Source organism: Kryptolebias marmoratus, linkage group LG7 (genome assembly GCF_001649575.2).
Source record: "Kryptolebias marmoratus isolate JLee-2015 linkage group LG7, ASM164957v2, whole genome shotgun sequence".
Lineage (NCBI taxonomy): Eukaryota > Metazoa > Chordata > Actinopteri > Cyprinodontiformes > Rivulidae > Kryptolebias > Kryptolebias marmoratus.
In genome coordinates, this window is record NC_051436.1 from 18,333,038 (window position 1) to 18,348,072 (window position 15,035).

General features: G+C 39.4%; 1 long non-coding RNA gene across 1 annotated transcript; it reads right to left on the reverse strand.

The window, feature by feature from the left end:
- Positions 1 to 5,466: 5,466 nt before the first annotated feature.
- On the reverse strand, positions 5,467 to 6,194 carry LOC112450721. Its single transcript, XR_003039382.2, has 4 exons — positions 6,159 to 6,194; positions 6,033 to 6,087; positions 5,900 to 5,962; positions 5,467 to 5,765 (listed from the first exon to the last, which is right to left on the reverse strand). It is a non-coding gene; the product is annotated as an uncharacterized LOC112450721 (long non-coding RNA).
- Between the last annotated feature and the right edge of the window lie 8,841 nt (positions 6,195 to 15,035).

A 15,035-nucleotide genomic window follows, 5' to 3' on the forward strand; every position in this document is an offset into this window, starting at 1 on the left:
CAGGGGTATCTAACTAATTGACAGCAGGTGTGGAGAAGGAACTGGAGGGAAAACCTGAGAAGAGGGAGACAAGGAATAAACAGAATCTAAGGATAACTGAAATGCTCAAAACGAAGAACTAAACAGACCAAAACAGTGCAGAATATGACAGTTGTTTATGAGAACTTTTGTAAATGCTACAGAGAAACAAACACACAGACACAAGTTTGTACAGTGCCTATATACTGTAAAGTATCTATCCCTTTTGGTGCTATATGGTTTTACTGGTGTTGTAAATCAATCACAGTCAATAGAAATTGGCATTTTTGACAAAAAAATAAAAACAAAAAAACAACTTCTTTAATGTCATAGTAAAATCAAATTTCTACAGAGTAATACCAACTTTAAAAAATATGTAATGTAAAATAGGTGATTGCATAAATATTTACCCCCTTTAAAGTCAGATTATCTGACTAACTGTTGAACTAACTGCAGAAAGCAACAGGTGATAACTATACCTGACTCTTATAGCTACTATGGTATGAGCTTAAAAAGCAATTGAAAAGAACTGAGTTAATGTTTTTAGTTATAAAAAACTTATTGATTGGGTATTGGAAATGCTGTTATTGGTAGCAACCAGTTTAAATTTTGCATCTTTAGCATAATGATCTTGTCACACTAACATTTTGACCTGTTCAGGCTAATAGCCTGAATAGAATTGTGGGTTAAAATGCAAAATGCTCTTCATATGCTGATATAAATAAAACAAATTAGAAGTTTTACCAATTGCTTATGACCATTTAAAGAATTTCCACAAAAAGTAAAAACGACACCTAAGTGGTTATTTTTTTAAAACCTGTGCATTCTACCTAATTATAATGAAAGTGCTGTTCCTCCTGTTTTTAGCTCACGTCCGATGGGTTGTCATGTGGGTTTCTGCTGCCTCTTGAAAGTGTCCCTTTATCTGTGAATCCATGCAGATACTGTTCAGAGCCTCTTGCCAGCTTATCTCTGTTAGACTGTTAATTAGCACGAAGTGCAGCAATTACACTCAACTATCCTGAGCAACAAAGACACAAAGAATGGCCCCCTCCCCTCCACCTCTCATCCACAAACCCCCACCCCGCCGTACTCTGGCCTTAAAACTCCACCAACTCCCACCAATGACAGCACAGGAGAAGGGGATGAGGAGAAGGGAATGAGGAAGGGAGATTTTTGAGCAACGCAAAGACAGAACTTGGATAAGACTCTGCTGTCGTTTTTAATTGGTTTGTCTCTCCTGAGAGGAGCCCCAAATCTGCACGCTTTTAGTTGTTAAGCCTTCTGCTATAAATGCCTCTACATTTGCAAATCTGGGCATATACATGGCTGAAGTTGTGCACACATGTAACACTATAGCGGTTGAATAACCACTAAAATTGGAGAGCTGGATGTATTCACTGGTGATGTCTACTGAGGCTAACCACACAATGAACTCAACCAGTAAATGCAAGACTGTTAGATGAAACACTGTAAAGACTGTCTATCTGTATGTCTAAGTTAGCTGTACATTTATATTTTCGCTGACAGATAATGTCACAGTCCAGTCTCCCCATGGTAGAAGTTATTAACTCACTAAAGCACAACTTAACTCTTGAAAGTTTCTCTTGCTGTTTTTCCATTGTCCCATCTCAGCACAACTCGCTTTGCCCTAACTCGGCTCTACTCGGTCTCAGAGATTTCAATGTGGGCAGGTTGTTGTAGTGTGGATGCCTGAAACTTACCACCAACTGGTAAATAAGTGAAATAAAGTCACAAAACACTTATGATTCTCTGCCAGGGTTTCCAAAAAGGCTGTGGCTGAGTCGAAGCCACCTTCCCCCTGCTGGTCACAACCTGTAAATTGAGTCTAGTGCCATCAGAATTCTGTCATTAACCAACAAGTATGGAAACGTCTGCCTCCTCATAGTACCACAGTGTTTATTTATGTGTTGCATCTTTAATGGATATATTATACTTTTTCAAAAAAAAAAAGTAAATACCAAAAATGAATGCTGCAGTTGCAGGGTTTTAGAAATGGTAAGTTTCTTGTGAAGGAAATTCATGATTGAAGTCACTTTCTGGCCAATTGATGGTCTGCAGTATGCTGATGTCAAATCTTCAGCTGGATTCAGCTCGTTTGTAAGCCCAGCCGAGGAGGTACTAAGTACTAAGAAGTGAACTGAACGCACAAAAGAAAAACTCTGTACCCGTTCTGTGTCAAGCCAAGTCAATCCTGTGGTAAAGGACTATAAATATGATCAGTCGATTATACTGTAAGAGGACAAACAGTATGGTTTCAAGAGAGCTCAAGCTAAGTTCTTCCGGCTGGAGTAAATTAAATTATAGAGCATTAAGCATAGCATACAGGTTTTAGCTAATGACTGTAGACTGTAGTCTGGGAAAGTTAACAGACAATAATCATGATGGTGTGGTCTATACTCTAAAGATACAAAATGACTGTTTGCAATTTTATGGATCCAACTCAGTGACATCTGACACTTGTCAAAAGGTTTCAGATATTAGGTTAGCTAGCAAGACATTTAATAAAAAGTTATGAAAAGGTTTTAAATTCATTTCATAGGTAATAAACTGCATAATACACCATGGAAGGCTGACATGGAGGTCACAATGTAGTTAACTTTAGATATGAATACACACTTCAAATGAAAATGAAATATCCCCCTTGTGGTGCTAAAAAAGAAATCAATATATAATGTTTGATTATGAATAAGTCATTAAAATGTCTTTTTGCCATGGTGTCTAGATTCCTTCTATAGCTGAAAGAGATGTAAGTTAGTTTGACTGGTGGGCTCTAACTGGCAGTATGTGTGAATGTGAGATTATATAACAGTCTGAGGTCCAACCCCAATCTCCACACTAAAGCATAATCACTCACAGAATAAAATAAGTACATTCAGTACAGTACAACATAATCTTTCAGTTCAAAAGTTTGGTCTCAAAGCTAAATAAATCTAACTAAAGATAAACTTTGAGCTCCCTTTTATCATCCATCCATTCATTGTCTTCCGTTTACAGAGGCAACAGATCCAGGAGCTAAACCCAGACATAACTCTTCATAAGAGCCTCCTGGAGGATCCTGTGTTCCCAGAAGGAAGCATTCCACCTTTTTTGCTTGAGAACCATGGACTCAGACTTGAGGAAGTTGACTCCCAGCCCAGCCGCTTCACACTCAGCTACAAACTGTCCCAGTGCATGCTGAAGGCCATGGCCTAAAAATGTCAAAAGAACCATATCTGCAGAAAGCAGAGACTAGACTCTGAGGTTCTCTGACAAACACCCTCCTCTTTGTAACTGAACCTTGAGCTCCTGTACGCGATCACCACCAATAGAACTGAAAACAAGAGCAGCCCTGGCAGAGTCCAACCTTCACTAGGAACAAGCTCAAATTTCTCCCAAGTATGTGGATACAGCTCTTGCTTTGGTCATTCATGGACTGGATAGCCCTTAAAAGCATCCCAGGCACCCCACACCCCCACAGCACTTCCTCACAGAATACCTCAGAAATTATAGTCATAAGCCTTCTCTAGAGCCACAAACACATGTAGGTTTTGCCACATAGTGACCTTGTGAGTGTTGTACATTAATATAGAGAAATTTGTGTCTACTTTTCTTTACATCATTCTTTTAAGATTAATGTTTTTGTGTTTGTCCACAGCTTTTTTAAGGTCTCACCATAGAATTTAAATCAGGATGAGGTCTAGACTTTGATTGGTCATCACCTTGATTATTTTCATTTAAACCTAACCAGTTGTTGCTGCTTGGAATTGTGGTGTTGTTTCATAGCTTGGACAACTGTATCTGTCAATTATGGTAAAACCTCTTGACCATAACTAGTTGGTAAGTGGTCACACTGTAGCATTATAATCAGGTTGAGGTCTGTATTTTAACTGGTTCATTACAACACCTTGATATATGTATTTTTCTGATTTGTCTTGGTCAACCCAGATATAATCTTCACAACTGCTAAAGAAAACAGAATGGTTGTGACTGTAAACACAGTGTTCAAACTCATCTGTTCATGCAGAGTAAATCTGTGTAGAAGGCACAGTGCACACCATGAGCTGTAATGACAAAGTAAGTAAGAGAATAAATGAGGAGAGAGCGCTTATGTCAGTAAAAAGTTGATTTTGAACAACAATAAAAAAGTTAATCTATGACCATTTTAGTGCAGATACATTTGAACCTCCAACCCCTAGAAAAGTATGCAAGTAGAAAATGTGATGTATTTAAATGCAATTATAAAAACTTCCTACTCAGACTGATTTGCGAACTGCCCTGGAGTTTAGAATTGACTCACGGACAGCAAGGTGGTCAGAGGGCCACCCTACGGAGGAAGTTCACACTACACTGCTAACCAAGTTTACTATAAGTGATGCTTAAGTTATGGCTACAGCCAAAATCAGTGTTCCCAGCGTTTACTTATTTTTTGGAGTTCTTGTGAAAAAAAAGTCTGTTGAAAGCATTGGTTTTGTTTTTTGTGTAAAGTTACTGTTGAGTTAAGTTGCTATATTGTTCAGTTGTCACTGTGAATGGAGGGTGGGGGCTGGTGGTGTTGGGGTGTGGGGAGGGCTGGAACCCCTGGAGTACCCTTTCCCCAATTCTCATGCTTACTTTTTCACAGATGAACCACTAGTTACATGTAAACAATCTGAAAAAGTTACATTGTTATTTACACGGTAATGCTGTGCCCATTGAATCTGCTGTAGTTTCCATGCCAGATCACTAGCTGGTGCTATGATTTTTGTATCTTGACAACATGCACATGAGTGCAGACAGTTCATTCTCTGAAAGGAGTTCCATTCACAATGGTGAATACACATTTGTTTAGACCAACAGTGATGGTGAGTTGCTGCTACACATTAAAAAGGGTGAGTAGCACAAACAGTACTCTGCTATTCGCCTATGTCACTGTTGTTGATCTACCTGCACAAGCACAGACAAAATGTTGATTGCAGCCATCTGTAGTTTTCCCTTTTTGGCATCATGTGAACGCTCCAGAGCAGCAAATAGTCAAAACTAAGCTTTTAATGAGTTGGCCACACTTACTGATTAACAATCAATGTATCTGATTACCAGCAACAGGCTGCTACTTATCCTCCTATTTACAATAGAAGCTGGAGGAGTAGACTTCCTGCTTCTGCACTTTGGTTAGTGTAGTTTTTGTTAATTAAATGTATTGTTTCCCCTCAAATGTGCTGATACACACAACCCTAAAGTTAAAAGATGTTAAACTTATGTGGCAGCATGTGTGTCGTAGAAAATGTTTAAAATTTATTGCAATAGCCCCATTTTAAAATTACCTTTAAGGCACACAGACAATTTCCTGCAGTTTAACAATATTTTATTGTTATATCTGATTAAAAATATAAATTGTGTTAAAAACCACAATCATTCACACACACGCTAGACAGTTCGACAGCTCAACTCTGGGATTGCAGGGAGAACAGAGTATTGGCCTAAACAAAAACACAAACAACATAGCATCAAATAAGAAAAAAAAATAGTGCACCACAAACCAGAAGGACCACCACCAACACCAAGAGCTGGCTACAGCCCAGTCACAAACAAGAAATTAGAAAACGTTCAATTTACATACACACATATACCCAGGTTAACAGGTGGTCGTCCAGCAGCAGTAAGTTTAGTGCATTCAATGTTCCGTCCTGAAGCCGAGATGAACCAACAGGGCCACAGAAGAAGACTGGACGCACGCAGAGCAGCACCAGCGCAAGTGTCAGCTGAAGCTGGGTGTCACAAACAAATCCGATGTGGGACAACGGGCAAAAAGCTCATAAAGGGCAAACAGCAGCGTCTGAACAAGAATAAATAATGTTAAAAAGTTCAATTTAAAACCAAGAAAAACGGACATTAAACTTACCACTTGAGCCCATGAAATGTAGCTCCTATAACTGGGGAGACCAGGCAAACTGCTACGGGCAACCTATTAAAACAACGGAGGTTAAGCTAAAGCTAAGCTAACTAACGCACAGAAAATGGGAGAAACTTCCTACCAGGAGAGAGATCGAGTGTCCTTCATACAGTATTCACGAGCGCATTTGTGCGCAGCTGTTGCATGGCGACAGGAAATAAGTTACTTTAAACAACACGTTCAATGAGATAGTAAAAACTCCTCTTACCCAATGTACAGCACCGATCGGAAATTAGACCAGAAGGCAAACAACGTGATGTCAGATGGGTCAGTGAGGCGCCTTTATATGATGTCAGCTGGCTCCAGAGCCAATGGGAAACAGGCACTTATGTGGTGCATTCATGGTCCCCAGGCCATACTGCTACACTTACCTTTTAACATCACAGTTTGAAATATCATCTTTGTAATGTTTTGCGTTTCACTTCATAAAGGCTCAAACAACAGTCGTTACATTAATGGATAATTGGCTGATCATCAGGCTGCTTTAGACCTGGAAAGCAATTTTGCATTTACTAGCTGTAATTTGGGTCTTTCTACAATAAGATAGAAGGGTTCCTAAAATGATTTAGAAAATTAAGGTCCATCATTGTGATTATAAATCAAATGTCAGGATTTAAAATGTTTCACCTTTTTTTTTTTGTTAAGTCTTTTGGGGAATTGGGGAGTGGCTGCAGATCAGTCAGTCTTCAAGCTTCTGCCTGTAGTCTCTCAGCCACATATTCACTCTTGTTATTTCTCTGTTTGTGTCTTCTTGTGTGCTTGATTGCAGGAGAGGAGACAGATGTGTTGGATCTGAGCCTCACCAGCTGCACTCCATCACAATCAGAAGCCTGCTTTAAATACTCTACTCTCCCTTCTTCCTTCTGCCATTGCCCCATCTGTACTTTACTCTCATGTCAATATTGGCTCCCTCTTTATCTCCCATTTTTAATGTCGCCTTGGATCATTCAGCAAATGTTCCCTTTATCAGTGCAGTTCATGTCCGTGCCCCTTGCACCCCCCTCTGCCCAGGTTCCCCCTGGCTTTTTCTCCTGCTCTGTTCAGGAGAAAAAGCCAGTCAGGCTTCAGTTCCATGTTTCCTGCCTCAAGACCAGCAGAGATCAACCCAAACTTTAAAGGCATAGTCTGGTCATATTTGAAGTGATGTTCTGTCAAATAGATATCAATACTATCTTTATCATGTTTGAGATAAGTCACAGAGCGAAGCGAAGTGTTTTGTCCAGGATAAGCTTATGGCTTGCCAAACAAGACCCTGTTTTGTATTGATTTTCCTGGCTTGTAAAACAACTTTTTGTCCAAACTGACATACCAGTGTGTAAGAATGCTACATTAGCTAATATTAAACATTAATACATTTGATTTACACCATTTGTTTGCTGTGTTGTTGTGTTCCTAATTGATGTGATTTTGTATGTGTAGAGCATTGAACATTTTATGTTGATGATAATAAGAGACTGCTAAATTTTGTATTAGTTTCTAATCTTGACAAATAAAAACTAGCTTTAGAGTATTCAGGTAATGCTTAAAATTAACATAACTATTTTAGGTCATCACAATGAATATCAGTGAAATTCTAATGGAACAGTTTCTTTTTAAGAAGCAAAATCAAGAATTAAAGTTCTATGTCGACATGATGGATTTCTGTCATTTGGAACGTGGTCATGCATTTTCTTTATCCGCTTCTCCTTCGCAGGTAACTGGTGCCTATCTCCCTCAGTCACTGTGTGGGAGGCGGGAGACAGGGCCACATAGAGACAAACAAGACAAACAACTATTCACACGCTCACTCACACCTAGGGACAATTTTGTTGTACCAATTAACGGATTTCTGTCGTCTGTAAAAATGAGAAGTAAAAAAACAACAAACATGTTTATTGTTGTTGTCCTGTTAAAGCCATCTGATCTAACTGTGATCAAACAGTGGATCAAACTGACGCTGCTTTCAACAAATAAAGTGAACCAGTGCCAAAGTTTTAGCAAAACAGGGTGGGTCTGGGTGCAAGCAGTGTTGGCAACTTAGAGTCTTTGTCACTATATTTAGCAATTTTTCAGACCGCTCTTAAACCAACTTACAGCTTACTAGGCTCTTTGTGTACCATCAATAAGACTACAACTTTACTCTGACTGCCTATGTAGCAACTGGGACCTGTTCCTGGTTCACTGATTTCTGTTTTAGTCTCCACAAAATCTTCTGGAATATTTTCCACTGTACTTCCATTTTCACAGTAGTTTCCTTCTGGAACCATGATTGTAATATGGTTAAACCATTTATCTTTTAGGCTATCTTTGCTCATTAGCTTGCCATCCATCACAGTTCAGCTTAGGATTGCGTAATTAGCTTGTAAACAAGCACTAACAAATTTCCTTCTACCACTAGAAGGAAATCAATTACCACAATTTTTGCATGTACCACAATTTGAGAATCAATGGTATATACCACTGTATATACAGTCTATGATTTTCGGTCTCTGCATGGAAACAGGAGTACCTGGAGAAAACCCATGCATGCATGAGGAGAACGTGCAAACTCCACACAGAAAGGTTGCAGCTGGGTTTTTTGAACCTGTAACTTTCTTTCTGTGAGATGACAGCTCTATCCACTGCTACCACCATAATACACATAATAAATCCTTTTGCACAAAATGTCATGTTGGGTGGAGAAGGAGGCGAACCCAGAGCACAGACTCATTTTAAAAAAGAAAAAGGAACTAATTTATTTACAATAAACACAAAACAAAGGTTGACGCAGTAAAACTAGACATAACAGAATCCAGCAACGAGATACAAGCAAACCTGAGACACAAGACGAGAGGGACAACCAGACAGCGCATGAAGCGACAACGGACAAGCGAGTAAATGGAGGAGATGACCAGGTTTTAAAGACAGAAGGTCTTTAAAGACAGAAGGTCTAGGGGAAGTGGGTACAGGTGAGATGATTACAGAACTTGGGGCAGGTGTAGATGGGCGTGGCAGGCAGACAAGAGATAGACTTAGGAGAAGTGAATGATGACAGAGGCACAGAGAACAGGACAAAATGCGAAAACAACAATAAACCCAAACCAAAAGAAACCAGAAACACTAAATACAAAAAAAAAGAAAGAACTGAATCCTGACACAAAGATAATCTAGTTAATTAAAAACAGCTACCTGACCTGTTCATTTCCTTTTAGATACACATTTTGCTTAAAAAAAAGTAAATTAAATAAATAAAAACGCCAGTGATTTAATTCCTTTCCTCTGTCTGGTGTGTTTCCTTAATGGCTGCAATCATGACCTTTTGGTGGATCCCACATCTACCATTCAGTGCTCTCTATCCTCTTGTCTACACATTAATTTGTTCTTATGAGAATCAAACCATATTATAGTTGAAGGTCATACAATTATCCCCCTGCGTAAAGAATCCACACACCGCCCTGTCTTCTTAAGATTGGGAAAGCAAGAGAGGGCCGAATATGTGACAATATCATTGTTGCCACTGATGAAACCTGAATCTTGGGAAAATTAGTACAGCTATTTAAGACACAGGTAAAAGCTCATCTCTTCAAAATGCTGTAGGTTAAAGACTGTAAATAGATCCTTGCATCAGTGGCTGTGTGAGAGACCCACTGAATTTCAGGGAATGTTTTAGTTGGAGAGGCATGCTAGCAAAGAGAGAGGGCTGCGAGAAAAGGAACAAGAATGTCATATCTATTTGTAACTCCTGCTGTGATGTCGGGATGCCGGCGGGGGCTCACCAACTGTGCACGGTGACAGTGACGGATGCAGGTAAGCGTGCAGACTTTCTCACACAATACTCATCTGTGAAGATTTGTCTGTTTTGTTGCTCCTTTATAGACCCATAACTGGAAGTCGGAGGTGGCTAAATATGAGAAACAGAGAAAGGTAGTGTGACAAAGATGAGAATAAAAGTGAGAGAGGAAGCGAGAAATAAGAGGTTTTCAGAGAAGTGATAGAAAGATGGCAGAAGTAGGGTAGCTTGAAAAAGTCAGACAGATGAAGATAGAATAAAAAAGTTTGTTTCTTTCTGCCTGGACTCAAACTTTTCCCTTCAATTCTCTTTAAATATTAAAGGGTTGTAATTAAAAGGTGACGGAATGAGACGCCATGGGGGCTCGGGCTGTATTGACCGAGGAGTGACGAAGCATTGGTTGTTAGGATTTGCATCTTCCACCACAGAAGGAGTGGGTAAGGTGGGCTCTGGGATCTTAAGGTGAATGCATCTCGATGTTGAGATGTTTTCATCTGTTTACATCCCAGCAAGAGCCCCACCAGCCTCCAGGGGAGCACTGACAAATCGGCTGCAAAAGCTCACAAAGGCAGATAGGTGCTTCTGAGCGTTTATGGATTGCTTAATTTGTTTCACTCCTCCACATGGGATTGGACTCTTACTGAAGGATGACTGGCAGGCAAGAAGAAGAAAAAGGGGAAGTAGTTGTTCTGAGTTGTTTAAAGTAGCATGCAGTATAGTGGCAATCCCTAGCCACCAAAGACACTTTTAAATTTTAAATGCATACAGAGAAATCACTTAAGTGTTTGACCCTCTGCATATTGTCTGGACGACAAAACAATTAGTTGTTTTTTCTCAGTTGTGCCATCATTAAATACACATGCTTTAAGGAGTCCCATGTAGTGAACTAAAGGTGTCCCATGTAATTGAATTCAGTTCAGTTTATTTATATAGCGCTAAATCACAACAAATGTCATCTCAGGGCACTGTACAAGAGAAAAATGTCTAAATCTTAAAACCAGTTCAGATCAAGATTTCAATCCAATTACAGACAAGTAATTCCAATTAAAACACAATACATTCACATTTAGTACAATATGAAATATCACTTAGTAAAAGTTGTCTAAGTACGAAAATCAGTAGATTGCGTCAGATCTTCATTTCATAGGAGTCCCCATTCCGAGCAGCTCATTGTTGACAGTGGGAAAGAATGACTACCTTTTAAAATGAAGAAACCTATGGCAGAACTAGGCAGTATAGTCAGTATCTCCTACAGCAGAGCCCAGAAAACTCAAGCCAACACTCACTACAGGGTTTATCTAAAAGAGAAGTCTTAAGCTGAGTCTTAAAGAAGACAGGGTGTCAGCCTCACGGACAGAGAGAAGAAGTTTATCCAGGAGCCTGATAACTGAACGCTCAGAGAGCGAAGTGCTCTGTTAGGAAAATATGGAATAAGATCTTTAATACAAGACGGGGCTTGGTTTTTGAGAGCTTTGTATGTTGGAAGTAATTTTATACATTTTATTCTGAATTTGACAGAGAGCCAATGGATAGAAAGTAAAATTGGAGAAATATGATATCTTCTTCTAACTCTTATCAGAACTGTGTCAGCAGCTATTTTTTTCAACTGAAGGCTTTTAGAAAATATTTTTGGACGTACGGATAATGAAGAATCCCAATAGCCAAGCCTAGAATTGAGTTCCATGTGAGGGCCCTCAATGTCTCCCATGTAAAGTGATGCAATTGTTTTGAACAAAAGCAGTTATCGTACCTTGAAGTGTTCTTCGTATGAGAGACTTATGTCTCACAGCTCGCTGTAAACCATACTGAGATATTGCATTGAATCTTTACCTTCATTAATCATACATGCCTTTGAGTAATTCACAGCTCAACAGATTTAATAAGAGATGTGGTGATAGGCCCAATCAGTCTATGTGACTTGTATCTACCAGTGTAAGAAAGATCATTATGGAAATTCTCTGAGGAAGGTGAACTTTAATAACTGTTCAAAATAAATCAAGAGGCGATATTAAAATTGACAGGCGTTTCACCCCCTCCAGACTATGGGAAGAGTGTGCAATTGAAACAACACCCAGCGTCAAAACCTCTCAAGCAATATTGCTTCTTGCAAGAGATTCTGATTATGCAGGTTAGAATATTATGTGCCACTGCTTTGGGTAATCGTGTATTGCTGCAGCTGTGCTACTACTGCAATAAATCACAGTTTATGATAATGACTCAGAAGGAAATCATTGACACCTAGGCACCCGGAACACACTTTGCGATGTTCATGCATATTCAGGCAGAACAACTCTCTTTCCTCCATGCTTTTCTTCTAAGAGAATTATGCCACAACATATGTGATAACGTGAGGAGATGTAAATCTGAGGCAAATGGCTAAACACCGATGACCTTTCCCGACAAATATGAGATGACCTTAGTGTGTGGATGCAAATGTGAGTAATGACTGATGGTGACAAAAGGGCAGATTGAGGCACATTTGGAGACAATCTTAGCCTGTGGGGTTTCACTGATACATGAATATCATTGTGATATTATACAGTTCTTGCCTAAATGTAGGCTACATATTTCAGAATATATTTGTATGAAATGCAAACCAATTTTATACAGTTGTAACTATTTTAGCTAACTGTTGTTGTTGGGAATATACACAGCTTGGTTAGTCTTTAGCAAATATTTGGTGTCTAAATACAGTGAATTAGTTTTAATAAATTTATCAGCAAAAACAATTACTTCAGAGCACCATGAAGAAAACAGGAACTTAAAACTAAACACTAATAACAGTCTCAAGGGTCTGTTTGTTTGTACATGTCAATTTGCAATAGATATGACACCTACAGACCAGACAATGAAAAAGTGAGATCAAGCACTGACATATACAACCAGCTGTTAAGACCCTCAATACACAGGATGACGACTTCAATCCAAAGTAAAACATCAGCCAGAACGTGGATCGTCTTTACAGAGTCTCGGGGGCATATTAAGAATCCAGTGGGCTCCCAAGTACGCATGATAAAGTCTGATAGCTCGTGGAGTGTTTTGGGTATCCACAGAATTTCCATAGCAAGGCAGTTTATCATGATGGCTGCATCATGTGGTCAAGGGCTGAGCTTTGGTTATATCCTCCAAGTGGGGCCTGCACACACTGATGTGGCTTGGTTGTTGAGGGCCTTTTGCCTAGGTGACAACAATAATTGTGACAAGATCATGGAAACAACCTAGACCAGATGTGATACCCTTGGTAGTGGCATCATAATAGTGCAACGTGATCTTCTAGTACGTAACTGCATTTTGAGTCATGCCAGGGCTGGGCCTGAGACATAATCTGTTTGTAGGCATATGTGGTAGAATCACATAGGCGTTTTTATGATAGAGCCTGATGAGGGTCCAGGAGAGGATCTTGGGGACATGGAAAATAGAACAGGAAAATATATGTGATAAGTATAAGGAGTGTAGCAATGTAATTATTGCCTTCACACTGAAGGAGCCATTTTCTTATGGGTCTTGTAGGTCATGCAGAGCACAGCAGGTTGAATCATCTGCCGTGAAGGGCATCTACCAGAGTTTGTGTCTTTTTACTCTGTTCAGTTTGCCTTATTGTTCCCCATACACTGTGTGATGTAATGGCCATTTTGTGTTGGTGTTCAAAATTTCTGCTGAAATTTATCATTAGCTCTAATCACACGGGATTAGTTTTACCTAGGGACGTTACTCCCCAACGTCTGCTTTTTATGTGGCACATTTGCACGGGATAACTGAAGCTTGAGATTTTGCTGAAATTTACAGACATCTTCTTGATATGATGTTAACACGTTGCATCCATTGGTGTTGATGTTGAAACTACTTTTTTTCAGGCTACAGCCACAACTTGGTGCTGTGTTACTAACAGCACTACTCAGCTGTATCGTAGGCTACAAACAAGAAAATTATTTTTACCGCGTAGAACAATGCATGATGTGAGCCACCATTTGCATGTGATGTTGCTCCTTCTCTTCAGCCTTTTCTATTTTATAGCAGCCATTATGGGTCAATAGGGTTTTTCCTGGCCCTGGACACAAAAGGTTATCTATGCACTCCAATGCAGCTTCCATCGCCAAAAGCAAATAAAAATGCGCCCAGGAAAAAAAAAACTGCCTAATTACATATTGGATCCCACTTATTTCTGTCCAAATCACTGAGATGCCTAGTCGCATTGGATTATTATCACAGGACCTCGGAGTTCATAAAAACATAGTAGGAAATTTGCGGGGGAATTTTTACTTTACAAATTACTGACATGGCCAATTCGCATGGGATTAACAACACAGACAATCTCTGTAATAAATACAAATAGCATGTGGTCCCTAGGTAAAACTAATCCTGTGCGAATAAGGCCATTGACTACACAGTACACTAAAATTCCTCATGTGTAATGAAGTTGTACACTACAGTCACATACAACCAGCATGTTACATCACAATGAACTGAGCCAATAGGGCATGCCAATGTTAACATAAGCAACTTATTATTGTGATTTCAGGCTTATCAAAAAAGGTTTGAGCACAATCCTTTCAAGACATTTCTCATTTAAGTTTACACGAGCTATCTTTAAGATGGTAGAAATCTACTTTAAAGTAGATTCAATCTGAGCAGCTATTAGCTTGACTCTTTATGAGAGCTTCTTCCTGATTCTTCAAACTGAGATCATTCTAACTGCTGTCTAAAGCAAGTAAGATATTGGCTGCTTTCACCAGACACATAAACTCTGTTGACAACAACATCGAGTTCACCAGAGAAGATGCTAATGACAACAAGCTGCCTTTTTTGTACTGTCTAGTTCATATGTAAAGAGAGGACAGCCTCACCATTGAGGTCTACAGGAAACCAATCCACACAGATCAGTACCTTCTGTTTGACTCTCACCACCCTCTGGAACACAAACTCTCTGTCATCAGTACTCTACAGCATCTGGCTGAACACATCCCCACAAAGACAGAAGGGAAGGAAAAAGAACAAAAACATATTAAAAAAAGCTCTCAAAACGTGGATATCCTAACTTGGCTTTTGTTAAGTCAGCAAGGAAATCAACAAAACACACCCCTGAACAGAACAAGGAGCACAACAGATGGAAAAACATTGTCATCCCTTATGCTGGTGTAGATTCTCAGTCATCCAGGCCATGGTAAATTAAAAAAAAATTAAAAAACAAAAACAACTGGACTTCTATTCTGTAGCTGAAGACGTTTCGCTTCTCATCCGAGGAGCTTTCTCAATTCAGAAATAGAGAGTGTGGAGTTGAGCTTTTAAAGCTGAGATGTGATGTAAGCTGGATTGCTTGCAAATTGTTCTCACTCTCCT